We start from the raw sequence: 25,500 nt of genomic DNA, 5'->3' as shown, positions 1-25,500 counted from the left end.
GTCATATTATGTGACGCATATAAGATCATGTCAAAGTAAAAGAAACAAAGTAATGTTTGAGATTAACTATGAATCCACTTTTACGGTAGCCAAATGTTCCGTCATATTATTAGTGACGCATATAAGATCATGTCAAAGTAAAAGAAACAAAGTAATGTTTGAGATTAACTATGAATCCACTTTTACGGTAGCCAAATGTTCCGTCATATTATTAGTGACGCATATAAGATCATGTCAAAGTAAAAGAAACAAAGTAATGTTTGAGATTAACTATGAATCCACTTTTACGGTAGCCAAATGTTCCGTCATATTATTAGTGACGCATATAAGATCATGTCAAAGTAAAAGAAACAAAGTAATGTTTGAGATTAACTATGAATCCACTTTTACGGTAGCCAAATGTCCCGTCATATTATTAGTGACGCATATAAGATCATGTCAAAGTAAAAGAAACAAAGTAATGTTTGAGATTAACTATGAATCCACTTTTACGGTAGCCAAATGTCCCGTCATATTATTAGTGACGCATATAAGATCATGTCAAAGTAAAAGAAACAAAGTAATGTTTGAGATTAACTATGAATCCACTTTTACCGTAGCCAAATATTCCGTCATATTATTAGTGACGCATATAAGATCATGTCAAAGTAAAAGAAACAAAGTAATGTTTGAGATTAACTATGAATCCACTTTTACGGTAGCCAAATGTCCCGTCATATTATTAGTGACGCATATAAGATCATGTCAAAGTAAAAGAAACAAAGTAATGTTTGAGATTAACTATGAATCCACTTTTACCGTAGCCAAATGTTCCGTCATATTATTAGTGACGCATATAAGATCATGTCAAAGTAAAAGAAACAAAGTAATGTTTGAGATTAACTATGAATCCACTTTTACGGTAGCCAAATGTTCCGTCATATTATTAGTGACGCATATAAGATCATGTCAAAGTAAAAGAAACAAAGTAATGTTTGAGATTAACTATGAATCCACTTTTACGGTAGCCAAATGTCCCGTCATATTATTAGTGACGCATATAAGATCATGTCAAAGTAAAAGAAACAAAGTAATGTTTGAGATTAACTATGAATCCACTTTTACCGTAGCCAAATATTCCGTCATATTATTAGTGACGCATATAAGATCATGTCAAAGTAAAAGAAACAAAGTAATGTTTGAGATTAACTATGAATCCACTTTTACGGTAGCCAAATGTCCCGTCATATTATTAGTGACGCATATAAGATCATGTCAAAGTAAAAGAAACAAAGTAATGTTTGAGATAACTATATATAAACCTCTTTACGGTAACCAAGAGTCTCGTCACATTAATAATAATAGTTAATGAATGTATAGCCATATAGATGATTGGTGACCGGTAATGAATAAAAAAAAAACCTATATTTAATATATCTATAAATAATACATATTATTTGCGGAATCGTTCATATAATATTATACTATGATATAATATTATTAAAATAGGTAATTAATTTATTATTACGATATAAGTCACCCTGACTAACAAAAGATTTTTTAAAATACACAATTGAATGGCGGGAGTAACTGTAACTTTTAAAGTGTAGTTCAATGCCTTGTTAATCAATTAGTAATGTTCATCAATAAATTAATCAAATTCCTACTGTCCCGAAGAATTGCTACTGGGATAAAATTAAATTAAACCAACGCGGCTGGTGCTCACACTAAACACTTTTTTTCCATTAAAAATCATTATAGGTAGGCAAGGCAGTTTTGCCGATCAAAGTATTCTTCAAAATATATGAAATTATGATATCCGATATATATATATATATATATATGATATCAATAATATAAATAAATTTACCATATACATATGAAAATCAGTATGAATATCAATTATATGAAGAAATATATATCATATGTATATAAAAAAGTATGAAATATACCTATAAACCTACCTATAAGTGGTTGCCGACTCAAGTATTGTTTAAAACATATGATATGCATATGATTTTGTCAATAATATTAATAAATTAATCATATACATATGAAAATCAGCATAAATATCAATTATATTAAGAAATATATCATATGTATATAAAAAAGTATGAAATATACCTATAAACTCTTAAGTAAATTAAGAGAAAGCCACAGTGTGGGCTCATCTAGTACTGAAAACACCCGATATCTAGATAGGGTGTTCAAAAACTATTATAGGTAGGCAGTGGTTGCCGACCCAAGTATTGTTCAAAACATATGATATGCATATGATTTTGTCAATAATATTAATAAATTAACCATATACATATGAAAATCAGCATAAATATCAATTATATTAAGAAATATAACATATGTATATAAAAAAGTATGAAATATACCTATAAACTCTTAAGTAAATTGAGAAAAAGCCACAGTGTGGGCTCATCTAGTACTGAAAACACCCGATATCTAGATAGGGTGTTCAAAAACTATTATAGGTAGGCAGTGGTTGCCGACCCAAGTATTGTTCAAAACATATGATATGCATATGATTTTGTCAATAATATTAATAAATTAACCATATACATATGAAAATCAACATAAATATCAATTATATTAAGAAATATATCATATGTATATAAAAAAGTATGAAATATACCTATAAACTCTTAAGTAAATTAAGAGAAAGCCACAGTGTGGGCTCATCTAGTACAGAAAACACCCGATATCTAGATAGGGTGTTCAAAAACTATTATAGGTAGGCAGTGGTTGCCGACCCAAGTATTGTTCAAAACATATGATATGCATATGATTTTGTCAATAATATTAATAAATTAACCATATACATATGAAAATCAACATAAATATCAATTATATTAAGAAATATATCATATGTATATAAAAAAGTATGAAATATACCTATAAACTCTTAAGTAAATTAAGAGAAAGCCACAGTGTGGGCTCATCTAGTACAGAAAACACCCGATATCTAGATAGGGTGTTCAAAAACTATTATAGGTAGGCAGTGGTTGCCGACCCAAGTATTGTTCAAAACATATGATATGCATATGATTTTGTCAATAATATTAATAAATTAACCATATACATATGAAAATCAGCATAAATATCAATTATATTAAGAAATATATCATATGTATATAAAAAAGTATGAAATATACCTATAAACTCTTAAGTAAATTAAGAGAAAGCCACAGTGTGGGCTCATCTAGTACAGAAAACACCCGATATCTAGATAGGGTGTTCAAAAACTATTATAGGTAGGCAGTGGTTGCCGACCCAAGTATTGTTCAAAACATATGATATGCATATGATTTTGTCAATAATATAAATAAATTTACCATATACATATGAAAATCAGCATAAATATCAATTATATTAAGAAATATATCATATGTATATAAAAAAGTATGAAATATACCTATAAACTCTTAAGTAAATTAAGAGAAAGCCACAGTGTGGGCTCATCTAGTACAGAAAACACCCGATATCTAGATAGGGTGTTCAAAAACTATTATAGGTAGGCAGTGGTTGCCGACCCAAGTATTGTTCAAAACATATGATATGCATATGATTTTGTCAATAATATAAATAAATTTACCATATACATATGAAAATCAGCATAAATATAAATTATATGAAGAAGTAATTCATATGTATATAAAAAGTACTGAATTCAATATTCTCTTAAGTTATTATAGGAGAATAACTGTAGGGTGGGTGGCAAGCCCAATTGAAAATGCCCGATTTCAAGACATCGATGCAAAAAACTACTATAGGATGGTCAGTGGATGTCCATCTAGAATTGATATAAATCTATGTATATAATATGATTTAGTCAATGTTGACAATATATATTATAATATTATCCGTATAAATTTGTTTCTTTATTCTTTTTGAATACGAGACTTGGCTGAGCGGACTAATATTATTAAAACTCAAGATAATAACGTTGAAACGTGCGCCAAGGTTATATATGTATATATATAATAACAATTGGTTTCCAATTATTATCGTTAATTTTTGGTGGCAGGCTAATATAATGTATATTAAATTAGTACCTGCCTTAAAATCGGACGCACTATATCGTTTGCCGGTATAGTGAGTTCAAATAAAATAATAATATTTTTTAATAATATTATTATTAAATAAATACTTATTTTTCATATGCGCTCGGTTTTATATTATATATCATTCGAGAGTTATATGGAAAAATGTTAAATTTTAAATTTAACATCAAAATACAAATGATTTAATTCAATATTTATATTGATTAAACAAAAATTGCAAATGTGTGGATACATAAATAATTATGTATGTTGAAATAAAATGATATTTTAGAATAAAATATTGTACATATAATAAAATTATAGTAGCAAATATATATTAAATAAAAATTATGTTATAAAATTATACATACATACGTATATTTATATATATGATGTAATGAATAATTCTTATAACATCTAAAACTTGTTATATTAGTGGCGAAACAAGTATAAAACAAAACATAAAAGAAGGATTACGAATGCTATACAAGTTTTGGCCGTAATCAAATTCAAAAAATAGAATATTAAAATAATAGATCTATAATATTTATATTGCATTATTTCTATTCGAAAATATGAATGAAATATGTAAAGAAAAACATTATTCTGGTTGATCCTGCCAGTAGTTATATGCTTGTCTCAAAGATTAAGCCATGCATGTCTAAGTACACACGAATTAAAAGTGAAACCGCAAAAGGCTCATTATATCAGTTATGGTTCCTTAGATCGTTAACAGTTACTTGGATAACTGTGGTAATTCTAGAGCTAATACATGCAATTAAAACATGAACCTTTATGGGACATGTGCTTTTATTAGGCTAAAACCAAGCGATCGCAAGATCGTTATATTGGTTGAACTCTAGATAACATGCAGATCGTATGGTCATGTACCGACGACAGATCTTTCAAATGTCTGCCCTATCAACTTTTGATGGTAGTATCTAGGACTACCATGGTTGCAACGGGTAACGGGGAATCAGGGTTCGATTCCGGAGAGGGAGCCTGAGAAACGGCTACCACATCTAAGGAAGGCAGCAGGCGCGTAAATTACCCACTCCCAGCTCGGGGAGGTAGTGACGAAAAATAACAATACAGGACTCATATCCGAGGCCCTGTAATTGGAATGAGTACACTTTAAATCCTTTAACAAGGACCAATTGGAGGGCAAGTCTGGTGCCAGCAGCCGCGGTAATTCCAGCTCCAATAGCGTATATTAAAGTTGTTGCGGTTAAAACGTTCGTAGTTGAACTTGTGCTTCATACGGGTAGTACAACTTACATTTGTGGTTAGTACTATACCTTTATGTATGTAAGCGTATTACCGGTGGAGTTCTTATATGTGATTAAGTACTTGTATTTTTTCATATGTTCCTCCTATTTAAAAACCTGCATTAGTGCTCTTAAACGAGTGTTATTGTGGGCCGGTACAATTACTTTGAACAAATTAGAGTGCTTAAAGCAGGCTTCAAATGCCTGAATATTCTGTGCATGGGATAATGAAATAAGACCTCTGTTCTGCTTTCATTGGTTTTCAGATCAAGAGGTAATGATTAATAGAAGCAGTTTGGGGGCATTAGTATTACGACGCGAGAGGTGAAATTCTTGGACCGTCGTAAGACTAACTTAAGCGAAAGCATTTGCCAAAGATGTTTTCATTAATCAAGAACGAAAGTTAGAGGTTCGAAGGCGATCAGATACCGCCCTAGTTCTAACCATAAACGATGCCAGCTAGCAATTGGGTGTAGCTACTTTTATGGCTCTCTCAGTCGCTTCCCGGGAAACCAAAGCTTTTGGGCTCCGGGGGAAGTATGGTTGCAAAGCTGAAACTTAAAGGAATTGACGGAAGGGCACCACCAGGAGTGGAGCCTGCGGCTTAATTTGACTCAACACGGGAAAACTTACCAGGTCCGAACATAAGTGTGTAAGACAGATTGATAGCTCTTTCTCGAATCTATGGGTGGTGGTGCATGGCCGTTCTTAGTTCGTGGAGTGATTTGTCTGGTTAATTCCGATAACGAACGAGACTCAAATATATTAAATAGATATCTTCAGGATTATGGTGTTGAAGCTTATATAGCCTTCATTCATGGTGGGCAGTAAAATGTTTATTGTGTTTGAATGTGTTTATGTAAGTGGAGCCGTACCTGTTGGTTTGTCCCATTATAAGGACACTAGCTTCTTAAATGGACAAATTGCGTCTAGCAATAATGAGATTGAGCAATAACAGGTCTGTGATGCCCTTAGATGTCCTGGGCTGCACGCGCGCTACAATGAAAGTATCAACGTGTATTTCCTAGACCGAGAGGTCCGGGTAAACCGCTGAACCACTTTCATGCTTGGGATTGTGAACTGAAACTGTTCACATGAACTTGGAATTCCCAGTAAGTGTGAGTCATTAACTCGCATTGATTACGTCCCTGCCCTTTGTACACACCGCCCGTCGCTACTACCGATTGAATTATTTAGTGAGGTCTCCGGACGTGATCACTGTGACGCCTTGCGTGTTACGGTTGTTTCGCAAAAGTTGACCGAACTTGATTATTTAGAGGAAGTAAAAGTCGTAACAAGGTTTCCGTAGGTGAACCTGCGGAAGGATCATTATTGTATATAATATCTTTACCGTAAACAACAATAACTTGTTTTAATTATAAAATATATTTTTATAATATAACAAGATAAAATTGCCAAACAATTATATATTTATAAAAAAAAGAAGTTCAATGAAAATTTGGATTAAATTTTTTTATAAATAAAATCAAGCAAACAAGAATAATAATCAAGCAAATTAAATTGTATTATAATATATTCACAAATTTATGTTTATATATTATAATATGAAACTTGCGTGTATATGGACCATAATATACACGCGTTGCGAATATGTATTGTTCATCATAGTTATGGGCATACATTGGCTAATGCAACAACCTAAAATGTTGAATGTTGTACCTGGTTTACTTCAGGTTAATGTTTTATATAAAAAACGCAATATTATATCACATTAAAATTATATGAAATTGTAAATTATCCAAGTAATAAATGGTATAATATTGTTTATATAAAACTAAGACATTTCGCAGCATTTCGTTTTAGGTATAAAAAAAAAGATTTATTGAAGGAATTGATATATGCCAGTAAAATGGTGTATTTTTAATTTCTTTCAATAAATTCATATTTGACAAATTGAAATAATAAATATAAAAACTCTAAGCGGTGGATCACTCGGCTCATGGGTCGATGAAGAACGCAGCAAACTGTGCGTCATCGTGTGAACTGCAGGACACATGAACATCGACATTTTGAACGCATATCGCAGTCCATGCTGTTATGGTACTTTAATTAATTTTTTAGTGCTGCTTGGACTACATATGGTTGAGGGTTGTAAGACTATGCTAATTAAGTTGTTTAGAAATTTGGTAATCAAATTTCTAAGCATATGGTATATTATTGGATAAAAATTTTAATTAAATATAATTATTATTTTTATTCATAATATTAAAATATCTATGGAAAACATTATCTCACATTATAAATAATTTGATTGTGAAAAACGAAGAAAAATATTTTCATTTTCAATCATATAATACTGAGGAATGTCTAGCATAAAAAATGTTTGAAATATTTTTCATCTAGAATTGTCTCTTATTAATGATTTAGTAAAATTGAAATCTTTTGTAAATGTTATTGTTCTTCGTTAAATTCGTTTAAAACTCATAACTAAATTAAAACTAATTAACGAAAAAAATTTTTATACGAATTCATTAAATGTTTCTCCATTATATAAATGTAAAGAATATATTGAAAAAAAAAATGTTATATACAACCTCAACTCATATGGGACTACCCCCTGAATTTAAGCATATTAATTAGGGGAGGAAAAGAAACTAACTAGGATTTTCTTAGTAGCGGCGAGCGAAAAGAAATCAGTTCAGCACTAAGTCACTTTGTCTATATGGCAAATGTGAGATGCAGTGTATGGAGCGTCAATATTCTAGTATGAGAAATTAACGATTTAAGTCCTTCTTAAATGAGGCCATTTACCCATAGAGGGTGCCAGGCCCGTATAACGTTAATGATTACTAGATGATGTTTCCAAAGAGTCGTGTTGCTTGATAGTGCAGCACTAAGTGGGTGGTAAACTCCATCTAAAACTAAATATAACCATGAGACCGATAGTAAACAAGTACCGTGAGGGAAAGTTGAAAAGAACTCTGAATAGAGAGTTAAATAGTACGTGAAACTGCTTAGAGGTTAAGCCCGATGAACCTGAATATCCATTATGGAAAATTCATCATTAAAATTGTAATATTTAAACAATATTATGATAATAGTGTGCATTTTTTCCATATAAGGACATTGTAATCTATTAGCATACAAAATTTATCATAAAATATGGCTTATAGTTTATTTAAATTAAAATGCTTGCGTTTTAACACAAAATAAATGTCATTAATTTGATAAAGTGCTGATAGATTTATATGATTACAGTGCGTTAATTTTTCGGAATTATATAATGGCATAATTATCAATGATTTTTGTGTTTATTATATGCACTTGTATGATTAACAATGCGAAAGATTCAGGATACCTTCGGGACCCGTCTTGAAACACGGACCAAGGAGTCTAACATATGTGCAAGTTATTGGGATATAAACCTAATAGCGTAATTAACTTGACTAATAATGGGATTAGTTTTTTAACTATTTATAGTTAATTAACACAATCCCGGGGCGTTCTATATAGTTATGTATAATGATATTTATATTATTTATGCCTCTAACTGGAACGTACCTTGAGCATATATGCTGTGACCCGAAAGATGGTGAACTATACTTGATCAGGTTGAAGTCAGGGGAAACCCTGATGGAAGACCGAAACAGTTCTGACGTGCAAATCGATTGTCAGAATTGAGTATAGGGGCGAAAGACCAATCGAACCATCTAGTAGCTGGTTCCTTCCGAAGTTTCCCTCAGGATAGCTGGTGCATTTTAATATTATATAAAATAATCTTATCTGGTAAAGCGAATGATTAGAGGCCTTAGGGTCGAAACGATCTTAACCTATTCTCAAACTTTAAATGGGTAAGAACCTTAACTTTCTTGATATGAAGTTTAAGGTTATGATATAATGTGCCCAGTGGGCCACTTTTGGTAAGCAGAACTGGCGCTGTGGGATGAACCAAACGTAATGTTACGGTGCCCAAATTAACAACTCATGCAGATACCATGAAAGGCGTTGGTTGCTTAAAACAGCAGGACGGTGATCATGGAAGTCGAAATCCGCTAAGGAGTGTGTAACAACTCACCTGCCGAAGCAACTAGCCCTTAAAATGGATGGCGCTTAAGTTGTATACCTATACATTACCGCTAAAGTAGATGATTTATATTACTTGTAATATAAATTTTGAAACTTTAGTGAGTAGGAAGGTACAATGGTATGCGTAGAAGTGTTTGGCGTAAGCCTGCATGGAGCTGCCATTGGTACAGATCTTGGTGGTAGTAGCAAATAATCGAATGAGACCTTGGAGGACTGAAGTGGAGAAGGGTTTCGTGTGAACAGTGGTTGATCACGAGTTAGTCGGTCCTAAGTTCAAGGCGAAAGCCGAAAATTTTCAAGTAAAAAACTAATGACTAAATAAATATATATACAAGCCAAAAATAATATACTTGAATAATTTTGAACGAAAGGGAATACGGTTCCAATTCCGTAACCTGTTGAGTATCCGTTTGTTATTAAATATGGGCCTCGTGCTCATCCTGGCAACAGGAACGACCATAAAGAAGCCGTCGAGAGATATCGGAAGAGTTTTCTTTTCTGTTTTATAGCCGTACTACCATGGAAGTCTTTCGCAGAGAGATATGGTAGATGGGCTAGAAGAGCATGACATATACTGTTGTGTCGATATTTTCTCCTCGGACCTTGAAAATTTATGGTGGGGACACGCAAACTTCTCAACAGGCCGTACCAATATCCGCAGCTGGTCTCCAAGGTGAAGAGTCTCTAGTCGATAGAATAATGTAGGTAAGGGAAGTCGGCAAATTAGATCCGTAACTTCGGGATAAGGATTGGCTCTGAAGATTGAGATAGTCGGGCTTGATTGGGAAACAATAACATGGTTTATGTGCTCGTTCTGGGTAAATAGAGTGTCTATCATTTATGGTGGTTACTTGTTCCCCGGATAGTTTAGTTACGTAGCCAATTGTGGAACTTTCTTGCTAAAATTTTTAAGAATACTAATTGGCTCAAACCGATTAGTTCTTATTAATTATAACGATTATCAATTAACAATCAATTCAGAACTGGCACGGACTTGGGGAATCCGACTGTCTAATTAAAACAAAGCATTGTGATGGCCCTAGCGGGTGTTGACACAATGTGATTTCTGCCCAGTGCTCTGAATGTCAAAGTGAAGAAATTCAAGTAAGCGCGGGTCAACGGCGGGAGTAACTATGACTCTCTTAAGGTAGCCAAATGCCTCGTCATCTAATTAGTGACGCGCATGAATGGATTAACGAGATTCCTACTGTCCCTATCTACTATCTAGCGAAACCACAGCCAAGGGAACGGGCTTGGAATAATTAGCGGGGAAAGAAGACCCTTTTGAGCTTGACTCTAATCTGGCAGTGTAAGGAGACATAAGAGGTGTAGAATAAGTGGGAGATATTAGGCTTCGGTTTGATATCGCCAATGAAATACCACTACTCTTATTGTTTCCTTACTTACTTGATTAAATGGAACGTGTATCATTTCCTAGCCATTATACGGATATATTTATTATATCTTATGGTATTGGGTTTTGATGCAAGCTTCTTGATCAAAGTATCACGAGTTTGTTATATAATCGCAAACAAATTCTTTAATAAAACGATGCATTTATGTATTTTTGATTTGAAAATTTGGTATAACTCCAATTACTCAGGTATGATCCAATTCAAGGACATTGCCAGGTAGGGAGTTTGACTGGGGCGGTACATCTCTCAAATAATAACGGAGGTGTCCCAAGGCCAGCTCAGTGCGGACAGAAACCACACATAGAGCAAAAGGGCAAATGCTGACTTGATCTCGGTGTTCAGTACACACAGGGACAGCAAAAGCTCGGCCTATCGATCCTTTTGGTTTAAAGAGTTTTTAACAAGAGGTGTCAGAAAAGTTACCATAGGGATAACTGGCTTGTGGCGGCCAAGCGTTCATAGCGACGTCGCTTTTTGATCCTTCGATGTCGGCTCTTCCTATCATTGTGAAGCAAAATTCACCAAGCGTTGGATTGTTCACCCATGCAAGGGAACGTGAGCTGGGTTTAGACCGTCGTGAGACAGGTTAGTTTTACCCTACTAATGACAAAACGTTGTTGCGACAGCATTCCTGCGTAGTACGAGAGGAACCGCAGGTACGGACCAATGGCACAATACTTGTTCGAGCGAACAGTGGTATGACGCTACGTCCGTTGGATTATGCCTGAACGCCTCTAAGGTCGTATCCGTGCTGGACTGCAATGATAAATAAGGGGCAATTTGCATTGTATGGCTTCTAAACCATTTAAAGTTTATAATTCATTTTATAAACGACAATGGATGTGATGCCAATGTAATTTGTAACATAGTAAATTGGGAGGATCTTCGATCACCTGATGCCGCGCTAGTTACATATAAAAACATTATTTAATACAATGACAAAGCCTAGAATCAATTGTAAACGACTTTTGTAACAGGCAAGGTGTTGTAAGTGGTTGAGCAGCTGCCATACTGCGATCCACTGAAGCTTATCCTTTGCTTGATGATTCGATATTTAATAAAATAACGAAATGGAAAGAATATTATAATTATTAAATTTATTTTGATAATTATAATTTTGGATTTTTGGGGAATCCAAAGAAAAAGGTAGCCAAAAAGTACTCGTCATATTATTAGTGACGCATATAAGATCATGTCAAAGTAAAAGAAACAAAGTAATGTTTGAGATTAACTATGAATCCACTTTTACGGTAGCCAAATGTTCCGTCATATTATTAGTGACGCATATAAGATCATGTCAAAGTAAAAGAAACAAAGTAATGTTTGAGATTAACTATGAATCCACTTTTACGGTAGCCAAATGTTCCGTCATATTATTAGTGACGCATATAAGATCATGTCAAAGTAAAAGAAACAAAGTAATGTTTGAGATTAACTATGAATCCACTTTTACGGTAGCCAAATGTCCCGTCATATTATTAGTGACGCATATAAGATCATGTCAAAGTAAAAGAAACAAAGTAATGTTTGAGATTAACTATGAATCCACTTTTACCGTAGCCAAATATTCCGTCATATTATTAGTGACGCATATAAGATCATGTCAAAGTAAAAGAAACAAAGTAATGTTTGAGATTAACTATGAATCCACTTTTACGGTAGCCAAATGTTCCGTCATATTATTAGTGACGCATATAAGATCATGTCAAAGTAAAAGAAACAAAGTAATGTTTGAGATTAACTATGAATCCACTTTTACGGTAGCCAAATGTTCCGTCATATTATTAGTGACGCATATAAGATCATGTCAAAGTAAAAGAAACAAAGTAATGTTTGAGATTAACTATGAATCCACTTTTACGGTAGCCAAATGTTCCGTCATATTATTAGTGACGCATATAAGATCATGTCAAAGTAAAAGAAACAAAGTAATGTTTGAGATTAACTATGAATCCACTTTTACGGTAGCCAAATGTTCCGTCATATTATTAGTGACGCATATAAGATCATGTCAAAGTAAAAGAAACAAAGTAATGTTTGAGATTAACTATGAATCCACTTTTACGGTAGCCAAATGTCCCGTCATATTATTAGTGACGCATATAAGATCATGTCAAAGTAAAAGAAACAAAGTAATGTTTGAGATTAACTATGAATCCACTTTTACGGTAGCCAAATGTCCCGTCATATTATTAGTGACGCATATAAGATCATGTCAAAGTAAAAGAAACAAAGTAATGTTTGAGATTAACTATGAATCCACTTTTACCGTAGCCAAATATTCCGTCATATTATTAGTGACGCATATAAGATCATGTCAAAGTAAAAGAAACAAAGTAATGTTTGAGATTAACTATGAATCCACTTTTACGGTAGCCAAATGTCCCGTCATATTATTAGTGACGCATATAAGATCATGTCAAAGTAAAAGAAACAAAGTAATGTTTGAGATTAACTATGAATCCACTTTTACCGTAGCCAAATGTTCCGTCATATTATTAGTGACGCATATAAGATCATGTCAAAGTAAAAGAAACAAAGTAATGTTTGAGATTAACTATGAATCCACTTTTACGGTAGCCAAATGTTCCGTCATATTATTAGTGACGCATATAAGATCATGTCAAAGTAAAAGAAACAAAGTAATGTTTGAGATTAACTATGAATCCACTTTTACGGTAGCCAAATGTCCCGTCATATTATTAGTGACGCATATAAGATCATGTCAAAGTAAAAGAAACAAAGTAATGTTTGAGATTAACTATGAATCCACTTTTACCGTAGCCAAATATTCCGTCATATTATTAGTGACGCATATAAGATCATGTCAAAGTAAAAGAAACAAAGTAATGTTTGAGATTAACTATGAATCCACTTTTACGGTAGCCAAATGTCCCGTCATATTATTAGTGACGCATATAAGATCATGTCAAAGTAAAAGAAACAAAGTAATGTTTGAGATAACTATATATAAACCTCTTTACGGTAACCAAGAGTCTCGTCACATTAATAATAATAGTTAATGAATGTATAGCCATATAGATGATTGGTGACCGGTAATGAATAAAAAAAAAACCTATATTTAATATATCTATAAATAATACATATTATTTGCGGAATCGTTCATATAATATTATACTATGATATAATATTATTAAAATAGGTAATTAATTTATTATTACGATATAAGTCACCCTGACTAACAAAAGATTTTTTAAAATACACAATTGAATGGCGGGAGTAACTGTAACTTTTAAAGTGTAGTTCAATGCCTTGTTAATCAATTAGTAATGTTCATCAATAAATTAATCAAATTCCTACTGTCCCGAAGAATTGCTACTGGGATAAAATTAAATTAAACCAACGCGGCTGGTGCTCACACTAAACACTTTTTTTCCATTAAAAATCATTATAGGTAGGCAAGGCAGTTTTGCCGATCAAAGTATTCTTCAAAATATATGAAATTATGATATCCGATATATATATATATATATATATGATATCAATAATATAAATAAATTTACCATATACATATGAAAATCAGTATGAATATCAATTATATGAAGAAATATATATCATATGTATATAAAAAAGTATGAAATATACCTATAAACCTACCTATAAGTGGTTGCCGACTCAAGTATTGTTTAAAACATATGATATGCATATGATTTTGTCAATAATATTAATAAATTAATCATATACATATGAAAATCAGCATAAATATCAATTATATTAAGAAATATATCATATGTATATAAAAAAGTATGAAATATACCTATAAACTCTTAAGTAAATTAAGAGAAAGCCACAGTGTGGGCTCATCTAGTACTGAAAACACCCGATATCTAGATAGGGTGTTCAAAAACTATTATAGGTAGGCAGTGGTTGCCGACCCAAGTATTGTTCAAAACATATGATATGCATATGATTTTGTCAATAATATTAATAAATTAACCATATACATATGAAAATCAGCATAAATATCAATTATATTAAGAAATATAACATATGTATATAAAAAAGTGTATGAAATATACCTATAAACTCTTAAGTAAATTGAGAAAAAGCCACAGTGTGGGCTCATCTAGTACTGAAAACACCCGATATCTAGATAGGGTGTTCAAAAACTATTATAGGTAGGCAGTGGTTGCCGACCCAAGTATTGTTCAAAACATATGATATGCATATGATTTTGTCAATAATATTAATAAATTAACCATATACATATGAAAATCAACATAAATATCAATTATATTAAGAAATATATCATATGTATATAAAAAAGTATGAAATATACCTATAAACTCTTAAGTAAATTAAGAGAAAGCCACAGTGTGGGCTCATCTAGTACAGAAAACACCCGATATCTAGATAGGGTGTTCAAAAACTATTATAGGTAGGCAGTGGTTGCCGACCCAAGTATTGTTCAAAACATATGATATGCATATGATTTTGTCAATAATATTAATAAATTAACCATATACATATGAAAATCAACATAAATATCAATTATATTAAGAAATATATCATATGTATATAAAAAAGTATGAAATATACCTATAAACTCTTAAGTAAATTAAGAGAAAGCCACAGTGTGGGCTCATCTAGTACAGAAAACACCCGATATCTAGATAGGGTGTTCAAAAACTATTATAGGTAGGCAGTGGTTGCCGACCCAAGTATTGTTCAAAACATATGATATGCATATGATTTTGTCAATAATATTAATAAATTAACCATATACATATGAAAATCAGCATAAATATCAATTATATTAAGAAATATATCATATGTATATAAAAAAGTATGAAATATACCTATAAACTCTTAAGTAAATTAAGAGAAAGCCACAGTGTGGGCTCATCTAGTACAGAAAACACCCGATATCTAGATAGGGTGTTCAAAAACTATTATAGGTAGGCAGTGGTTGCCGACCCAAGTATTGTTCAAAACATATGATATGCATATGATTTTGTCAATAATATAAATAAATTTACCATATACATATGAAAATCAGCATAAATATCAATTATATTAAGAAATATATCATATGTATATAAAAAAGTATGAAATATACCTATAAACTCTTAAGTAAATTAAGAGAAAGCCACAGTGTGGGCTCATCTAGTACAGAAAACACCCGATATCTAGATAGGGTGTTCAAAAACTATTATAGGTAGGCAGTGGTTGCCGACCCAAGTATTGTTCAAAACATATGATATGCATATGATTTTGTCAATAATATAAATAAATTTACCATATACATATGAAAATCAGCATAAATATAAATTATATGAAGAAGTAATTCATATGTATATAAAAAGTACTGAATTCAATATTCTCTTAAGTTATTATAGGAGAATAACTGTAGGGTGGGTGGCAAGCCCAATTGAAAATGCCCGATTTCAAGACATCGATGCAAAAAACTACTATAGGATGGTCAGTGGATGTCCATCTAGAATTGATATAAATCTATGTATATAATATGATTTAGTCAATGTTGACAATATATATTATAATATTATCCGTATAAATTTGTTTCTTTATTCTTTTTGAATACGAGACTTGGCTGAGCGGACTAATATTATTAAAACTCAAGATAATAACGTTGAAACGTGCGCCAAGGTTATATATGTATATATATAATAACAATTGGTTTCCAATTATTATCGTTAATTTTTGGTGGCAGGCTAATATAATGTATATTAAATTAGTACCTGCCTTAAAATCGGACGCACTATATCGTTTGCCGGTATAGTGAGTTCAAATAAAATAATAATATTTTTTAATAATATTATTATTAAATAAATACTTATTTTTCATATGCGCTCGGTTTTATATTATATATCATTCGAGAGTTATATGGAAAAATGTTAAATTTTAAATTTAACATCAAAATACAAATGATTTAATTCAATATTTATATTGATTAAACAAAAATTGCAAATGTGTGGATACATAAATAATTATGTATGTTGAAATAAAATGATATTTTAGAATAAAATATTGTACATATAATAAAATTATAGTAGCAAATATATATTAAATAAAAATTATGTTATAAAATTATACATACATACGTATATTTATATATATGATGTAATGAATAATTCTTATAACATCTAAAACTTGTTATATTAGTGGCGAAACAAGTATAAAACAAAACATAAAAGAAGGATTACGAATGCTATACAAGTTTTGGCCGTAATCAAATTCAAAAAATAGAATATTAAAATAATAGATCTATAATATTTATATTGCATTATTTCTATTCGAAAATATGAATGAAATATGTAAAGAAAAACATTATTCTGGTTGATCCTGCCAGTAGTTATATGCTTGTCTCAAAGATTAAGCCATGCATGTCTAAGTACACACGAATTAAAAGTGAAACCGCAAAAGGCTCATTATATCAGTTATGGTTCCTTAGATCGTTAACAGTTACTTGGATAACTGTGGTAATTCTAGAGCTAATACATGCAATTAAAACATGAACCTTTATGGGACATGTGCTTTTATTAGGCTAAAACCAAGCGATCGCAAGATCGTTATATTGGTTGAACTCTAGATAACATGCAGATCGTATGGTCATGTACCGACGACAGATCTTTCAAATGTCTGCCCTATCAACTTTTGATGGTAGTATCTAGGACTACCATGGTTGCAACGGGTAACGGGGAATCAGGGTTCGATTCCGGAGAGGGAGCCTGAGAAACGGCTACCACATCTAAGGAAGGCAGCAGGCGCGTAAATTACCCACTCCCAGCTCGGGGAGGTAGTGACGAAAAATAACAATACAGGACTCATATCCGAGGCCCTGTAATTGGAATGAGTACACTTTAAATCCTTTAACAAGGACCAATTGGAGGGCAAGTCTGGTGCCAGCAGCCGCGGTAATTCCAGCTCCAATAGCGTATATTAAAGTTGTTGCGGTTAAAACGTTCGTAGTTGAACTTGTGCTTCATACGGGTAGTACAACTTACATTTGTGGTTAGTACTATACCTTTATGTATGTAAGCGTATTACCGGTGGAGTTCTTATATGTGATTAAGTACTTGTATTTTTTCATATGTTCCTCCTATTTAAAAACCTGCATTAGTGCTCTTAAACGAGTGTTATTGTGGGCCGGTACAATTACTTTGAACAAATTAGAGTGCTTAAAGCAGGCTTCAAATGCCTGAATATTCTGTGCATGGGATAATGAAATAAGACCTCTGTTCTGCTTTCATTGGTTTTCAGATCAAGAGGTAATGATTAATAGAAGCAGTTTGGGGGCATTAGTATTACGACGCGAGAGGTGAAATTCTTGGACCGTCGTAAGACTAACTTAAGCGAAAGCATTTGCCAAAGATGTTTTCATTAATCAAGAACGAAAGTTAGAGGTTCGAAGGCGATCAGATACCGCCCTAGTTCTAACCATAAACGATGCCAGCTAGCAATTGGGTGTAGCTACTTTTATGGCTCTCTCAGTCGCTTCCCGGGAAACCAAAGCTTTTGGGCTCCGGGGGAAGTATGGTTGCAAAGCTGAAACTTAAAGGAATTGACGGAAGGGCACCACCAGGAGTGGAGCCTGCGGCTTAATTTGACTCAACACGGGAAAACTTACCAGGTCCGAACATAAGTGTGTAAGACAGATTGATAGCTCTTTCTCGAATCTATGGGTGGTGGTGCATGGCCGTTCTTAGTTCGTGGAGTGATTTGTCTGGTTAATTCCGATAACGAACGAGACTCAAATATATTAAATAGATATCTTCAGGATTATGGTGTTGAAGCTTATATAGCCTTCATTCATGGTGGGCAGTAAAATGTTTATTGTGTTTGAATGTGTTTATGTAAGTGGAGCCGTACCTGTTGGTTTGTCCCATTATAAGGACACTAGCTTCTTAAATGGACAAATTGCGTCTAGCAATAATGAGATTGAGCAATAACAGGTCTGTGATGCCCTTAGATGTCCTGGGCTGCACGCGCGCTACAATGAAAGTATCAACGTGTATTTCCTAGACCGAGAGGTCCGGGTAAACCGCTGAACCACTTTCATGCTTGGGATTGTGAACTGAAACTGTTCACATGAACTTGGAATTCCCAGTAAGTGTGAGTCATTAACTCGCATTGATTACGTCCCTGCCCTTTGTACACACCGCCCGTCGCTACTACCGATTGAATTATTTAGTGAGGTCTCCGGACGTGATCACTGTGACGCCTTGCGTGTTACGGTTGTTTCGCAAAAGTTGACCGAACTTGATTATTTAGAGGAAGTAAAAGTCGTAACAAGGTTTCCGTAGGTGAACCTGCGGAAGGATCATTATTGTATATAATATCTTTACCGTAAACAACAATAACTTGTTTTAATTATAAAATATATTTTTATAATATAACAAGATAAAATTGCCAAACAATTATATATTTATAAAAAAAGAAGTTCAATGAAAATTTGGATTAAATTTTTTTATAAATAAAATCAAGCAAACAAGAATAATAATCAAGCAAATTAAATTGTATTATAATATATTCACAAATTTATGTTTATATATTATAATATGAAACTTGCGTGTATATGGACCATAATATACACGCGTTGCGAATATGTATTGTTCATCATAGTTATGGGCATACATTGGCTAATGCAACAACCTAAAATGTTGAATGTTGTACCTGGTTTACTTCAGGTTAATGTTTTATATAAAAAACGCAATATTATATCACATTAAAATTATATGAAATTGTAAATTATCCAAGTAATAAATGGTATAATATTGTTTATATAAAACTAAGACATTTCGCAGCATTTCGTTTTAGGTATAAAAAAAAGATTTATTGAAGGAATTGATATATGCCAGTAAAATGGTGTATTTTTAATTTCTTTCAATAAATTCATATTTGACAAATTGAAATAATAAATATAAAAACTCTAAGCGGTGGATCACTCGGCTCATGGGTCGATGAAGAACGCAGCAAACTGTGCGTCATCGTGTGAACTGCAGGACACATGAACATCGACATTTTGAACGCATATCGCAGTCCATGCTGTTATGGTACTTTAATTAATTTTTTAGTGCTGCTTGGACTACATATGGTTGAGGGTTGTAAGACTATGCTAATTAAGTTGTTTAGAAATTTGGTAATCAAATTTCTAAGCATATGGTATATTATTGGATAAAAATTTTAATTAAATATAATTATTATTTTTATTCATAATATTAAAATATCTATGGAAAACATTATCTCACATTATAAATAATTTGATTGTGAAAAACGAAGAAAAATATTTTCATTTTCAATCATATAATACTGAGGAATGTCTAGCATAAAAAATGTTTGAAATATTTTTCATCTAGAATTGTCTCTTATTAATGATTTAGTAAAATTGAAATCTTTTGTAAATGTTATTGTTCTTCGTTAAATTCGTTTAAAACTCATAACTAAATTAAAACTAATTAACGAAAAAAATTTTTATACGAATTCATTAAATGTTTCTCCATTATATAAATGTAAAGAATATATTGAAAAAAAAAATGTTATATACAACCTCAACTCATATGGGACTACCCCCTGAATTTAAGCATATTAATTAGGGGAGGAAAAGAAACTAACTAGGATTTTCTTAGTAGCGGCGAGCGAAAAGAAATCAGTTCAGCACTAAGTCACTTTGTCTATATGGCAAATGTGAGATGCAGTGTATGGAGCGTCAATATTCTAGTATGAGAAATTAACGATTTAAGTCCTTCTTAAATGAGGCCATTTACCCATAGAGGGTGCCAGGCCCGTATAACGTTAATGATTACTAGATGATGTTTCCAAAGAGTCGTGTTGCTTGATAGTGCAGCACTAAGTGGGTGGTAAACTCCATCTAAAACTAAATATAACCATGAGACCGATAGTAAACAAGTACCGTGAGGGAAAGTTGAAAAGAACTCTGAATAGAGAGTTAAATAGTACGTGAAACTGCTTAGAGGTTAAGCCCGATGAACCTGAATATCCATTATGGAAAATTCATCATTAAAATTGTAATATTTAAACAATATTATGATAATAGTGTGCATTTTTTCCATATAAGGACATTGTAATCTATTAGCATACAAAATTTATCATAAAATATGGCTTATAGTTTATTTAAATTAAAATGCTTGCGTTTTAACACAAAATAAATGTCATTAATTTGATAAAGTGCTGATAGATTTATATGATTACAGTGCGTTAATTTTTCGGAATTATATAATGGCATAATTATCAATGATTTTTGTGTTTATTATATGCACTTGTATGATTAACAATGCGAAAGATTCAGGATACCTTCGGGACCCGTCTTGAAACACGGACCAAGGAGTCTAACATATGTGCAAGTTATTGGGATATAAACCTAATAGCGTAATTAACTTGACTAATAATGGGATTAGTTTTTTAACTATTTATAGTTAATTAACACAATCCCGGGGCGTTCTATATAGTTATGTATAATGATATTTATATTATTTATGCCTCTAACTGGAACGTACCTTGAGCATATATGCTGTGACCCGAAAGATGGTGAACTATACTTGATCAGGTTGAAGTCAGGGGAAACCCTGATGGAAGACCGAAACAGTTCTGACGTGCAAATCGATTGTCAGAATTGAGTATAGGGGCGAAAGACCAATCGAACCATCTAGTAGCTGGTTCCTTCCGAAGTTTCCCTCAGGATAGCTGGTGCATTTTAATATTATATAAAATAATCTTATCTGGTAAAGCGAATGATTAGAGGCCTTAGGGTCGAAACGATCTTAACCTATTCTCAAACTTTAAATGGGTAAGAACCTTAACTTTCTTGATATGAAGTTTAAGGTTATGATATAATGTGCCCAGTGGGCCACTTTTGGTAAGCAGAACTGGCGCTGTGGGATGAACCAAACGTAATGTTACGGTGCCCAAATTAACAACTCATGCAGATACCATGAAAGGCGTTGGTTGCTTAAAACAGCAGGACGGTGATCATGGAAGTCGAAATCCGCTAAGGAGTGTGTAACAACTCACCTGCCGAAGCAACTAGCCCTTAAAATGGATGGCGCTTAAGTTGTATACCTATACATTACCGCTAAAGTAGATGATTTATATTACTTGTAATATAAATTTTGAAACTTTAGTGAGTAGGAAGGTACAATGGTATGCGTAGAAGTGTTTGGCGTAAGCCTGCATGGAGCTGCCATTGGTACAGATCTTGGTGGTAGTAGCAAATAATCGAATGAGACCTTGGAGGACTGAAGTGGAGAAGGGTTTCGTGTGAACAGTGGTTGATCACGAGTTAGTCGGTCCTAAGTTCAAGGCGAAAGCCGAAAATTTTCAAGTAAAAAACTAATGACTAAATAAATATATATACAAGCCAAAAATAATATACTTGAATAATTTTGAACGAAAGGGAATACGGTTCCAATTCCGTAACCTGTTGAGTATCCGTTTGTTATTAAATATGGGCCTCGTGCTCATCCTGGCAACAGGAACGACCATAAAGAAGCCGTCGAGAGATATCGGAAGAGTTTTCTTTTCTGTTTTATAGCCGTACTACCATGGAAGTCTTTCGCAGAGAGATATGGTAGATGGGCTAGAAGAGCATGACATATACTGTTGTGTCGATATTTTCTCCTCGGACCTTGAAAATTTATGGTGGGGACACGCAAACTTCTCAACAGGCCGTACCAATATCCGCAGCTGGTCTCCAAGGTGAAGAGTCTCTAGTCGATAGAATAATGTAGGTAAGGGAAGTCGGCAAATTAGATCCGTAACTTCGGGATAAGGATTGGCTCTGAAGATTGAGATAGTCGGGCTTGATTGGGAAACAATAACATGGTTTATGTGCTCGTTCTGGGTAAATAGAGTGTCTATCATTTATGGTGGTTACTTGTTCCCCGGATAGTTTAGTTACGTAGCCAATTGTGGAACTTTCTTGCTAAAATTTTTAAGAATACTAATTGGCTCAAACCGATTAGTTCTTATTAATTATAACGATTATCAATTAACAATCAATTCAGAACTGGCACGGACTTGGGGAATCCGACTGTCTAATTAAAACAAAGCATTGTGATGGCCCTAGCGGGTGTTGACACAATGTGATTTCTGCCCAGTGCTCTGAATGTCAAAGTGAAGAAATTCAAGTAAGCGCGGGTCAACGGCGGGAGTAACTATGACTCTCTTAAGGTAGCCAAATGCCTCGTCATCTAATTAGTGACGCGCATGAATGGATTAACGAGATTCCTACTGTCCCTATCTACTATCTAGCGAAACCACAGCCAAGGGAACGGGCTTGGAATAATTAGCGGGGAAAGAAGACCCTTTTGAGCTTGACTCTAATCTGGCAGTGTAAGGAGACATAAGAGGTGTAGAATAAGTGGGAGATATTAGGCTTCGGTTTGATATCGCCAATGAAATACCACTACTCTTATTGTTTCCTTACTTACTTGATTAAATGGAACGTGTATCATTTCCTAGCCATTATACGGATATATTTATTATATCTTATGGTATTGGGTTTTGATGCAAGCTTCTTGATCAAAGTATCACGAGTTTGTTATATAATCGCAAACAAATTCTTTAATAAAACGATGCATTTATGTATTTTTGATTTGAAAATTTGGTATAACTCCAATTACTCAGGTATGATCCAATTCAAGGACATTGCCAGGTAGGGAGTTTGACTGGGGCGGTACATCTCTCAAATAATAACGGAGGTGTCCCAAGGCCAGCTCAGTGCGGACAGAAACCACACATAGAGCAAAAGGGCAAATGCTGACTTGATCTCGGTGTTCAGTACACACAGGGACAGCAAAAGCTCGGCCTATCGATCCTTTTGGTTTAAAGAGTTTTTAACAAGAGGTGTCAGAAAAGTTACCATAGGGATAACTGGCTTGTGGCGGCCAAGCGTTCATAGCGACGTCGCTTTTTGATCCTTCGATGTCGGCTCTTCCTATCATTGTGAAGCAAAATTCACCAAGCGTTGGATTGTTCACCCATGCAAGGGAACGTGAGCTGGGTTTAGACCGTCGTGAGACAGGTTAGTTTTACCCTACTAATGACAAAACGTTGTTGCGACAGCATTCCTGCGTAGTACGAGAGGAACCGCAGGTACGGACCAATGGCACAATACTTGTTCGAGCGAACAGTGGTATGACGCTACGTCCGTTGGATTATGCCTGAACGCCTCTAAGGTCGTATCCGTGCTGGACTGCAATGATAAATAAGGGGCAATTTGCATTGTATGGCTTCTAAACCATTTAAAGTTTATAATTCATTTTATAAACGACAATGGATGTGATGCCAATGTAATTTGTAACATAGTAAATTGGGAGGATCTTCGATCACCTGATGCCGCGCTAGTTACATATAAAAACATTATTTAATACAATGACAAAGCCTAGAATCAATTGTAAACGACTTTTGTAACAGGCAAGGTGTTGTAAGTGGTTGAGCAGCTGCCATACTGCGATCCACTGAAGCTTATCCTTTGCTTGATGATTCGATATTTAATAAAATAACGAAATGGAAAGAATATTATAATTATTAAATTTATTTTGATAATTATAATTTTGGATTTTTGGGGAATCCAAAGAAAAAGGTAGCCAAAAAGTACTCGTCATATTATTAGTGACGCATATAAGATCATGTCAAAGTAAAAGAAACAAAGTAATGTTTGAGATTAACTATGAATCCACTTTTACGGTAGCCAAATGTTCCGTCATATTATTAGTGACGCATATAAGATCATGTCAAAGTAAAAGAAACAAAGTAATGTTTGAGATTAACTATGAATCCACTTTTACGGTAGCCAAATGTCCCGTCATATTATTAGTGACGCATATAAGATCATGTCAAAGTAAAAGAAACAAAGTAATGTTTGAGATTAACTATGAATCCACTTTTACGGTAGCCAAATATTCCGTCATATTATTAGTGACGCATATAAGATCATGTCAAAGTAAAAGAAACAAAGTAATGTTTGAGATTAACTATGAATCCACTTTTACGGTAGCCAAATGTTCCGTCATATTATGTGACGCAAATAATAATAAAAAGATCATGTCAAAGTAAAAGAAACAAAGTAATGTTTGAGATTAACTATGAATCCACTTTTACGGTAGCCAAATGTTCCGTCATATTATTAGTGACGCATATAAGATCATGTCAAAGTAAAAGAAACAAAGTAATGTTTGAGATTAACTATGAATCCACTTTTACGGTAGCCAAATGTTCCGTCATATTATTAGTGACGCATATAAGATCATGTCAAAGTAAAAGAAACAAAGTAATGTTTGAGATTAACTATGAATCCACTTTTACGGTAGCCAAATGTTCCGTCATATTATTAGTGACGCATATAAGATCATGTCAAAGTAAAAGAAACAAAGTAATGTTTGAGATTAACTATGAATCCACTTTTACGGTAGCCAAATGTCCCGTCATATTATTAGTGACGCATATAAGATCATGTCAAAGTAAAAGAAACAAAGTAATGTTTGAGATTAACTATGAATCCACTTTTACGGTAGCCAAATGTCCCGTCATATTATTAGTGACGCATATAAGATCATGTCAAAGTAAAAGAAACAAAGTAATGTTTGAGATTAACTATGAATCCACTTTTACCGTAGCCAAATATTCCGTCATATTATTAGTGACGCATATAAGATCATGTCAAAGTAAAAGAAACAAAGTAATGTTTGAGATTAACTATGAATCCACTTTTACGGTAGCCAAATGTCCCGTCATATTATT

At 33.2% G+C, this 25,500-nt stretch overlaps 6 non-coding genes across 6 annotated transcripts; all 6 read left to right on the top strand.

Annotated features, from left to right (window-relative positions):
- The first annotated feature begins 4,634 nt into the window (after positions 1 to 4,634).
- On the top strand, positions 4,635 to 6,631 carry LOC122320383. The gene has a single exon (XR_006245643.1). It is a non-coding gene; the product is annotated as a small subunit ribosomal RNA (ribosomal RNA).
- Positions 6,632 to 7,232: 601 nt separating this feature from the next.
- On the top strand, positions 7,233 to 7,412 carry LOC122320406. Its single transcript, XR_006245665.1, has one exon. It is a non-coding gene; the product is annotated as a 5.8S ribosomal RNA (ribosomal RNA).
- Positions 7,413 to 7,850: 438 nt separating this feature from the next.
- Positions 7,851 to 11,812, top strand: LOC122320398. The gene has a single exon (XR_006245658.1). It is a non-coding gene; the product is annotated as a large subunit ribosomal RNA (ribosomal RNA).
- Positions 11,813 to 17,072: 5,260 nt separating this feature from the next.
- Positions 17,073 to 19,069, top strand: LOC122320382. Its single transcript, XR_006245642.1, has one exon. It is a non-coding gene; the product is annotated as a small subunit ribosomal RNA (ribosomal RNA).
- A 599-nt stretch (positions 19,070 to 19,668) lies between these two features.
- On the top strand, positions 19,669 to 19,848 carry LOC122320395. Its single transcript, XR_006245655.1, has one exon. It is a non-coding gene; the product is annotated as a 5.8S ribosomal RNA (ribosomal RNA).
- Positions 19,849 to 20,286: 438 nt separating this feature from the next.
- LOC122320397 lies at positions 20,287 to 24,248 on the top strand. Its single transcript, XR_006245657.1, has one exon. It is a non-coding gene; the product is annotated as a large subunit ribosomal RNA (ribosomal RNA).
- Positions 24,249 to 25,500: the final 1,252 nt, after the last annotated feature.

The sequence above is a fragment of the Drosophila ficusphila genome, unplaced genomic scaffold (assembly GCF_018152265.1).
Source record: "Drosophila ficusphila isolate 14025-0441.05 unplaced genomic scaffold, ASM1815226v1 contig_498, whole genome shotgun sequence".
Lineage (NCBI taxonomy): Eukaryota > Metazoa > Arthropoda > Insecta > Diptera > Drosophilidae > Drosophila > Drosophila ficusphila.
Note: the sequence above shows the minus strand (reverse complement) of the source record. Positions and strands in the feature narration are given on the sequence as shown.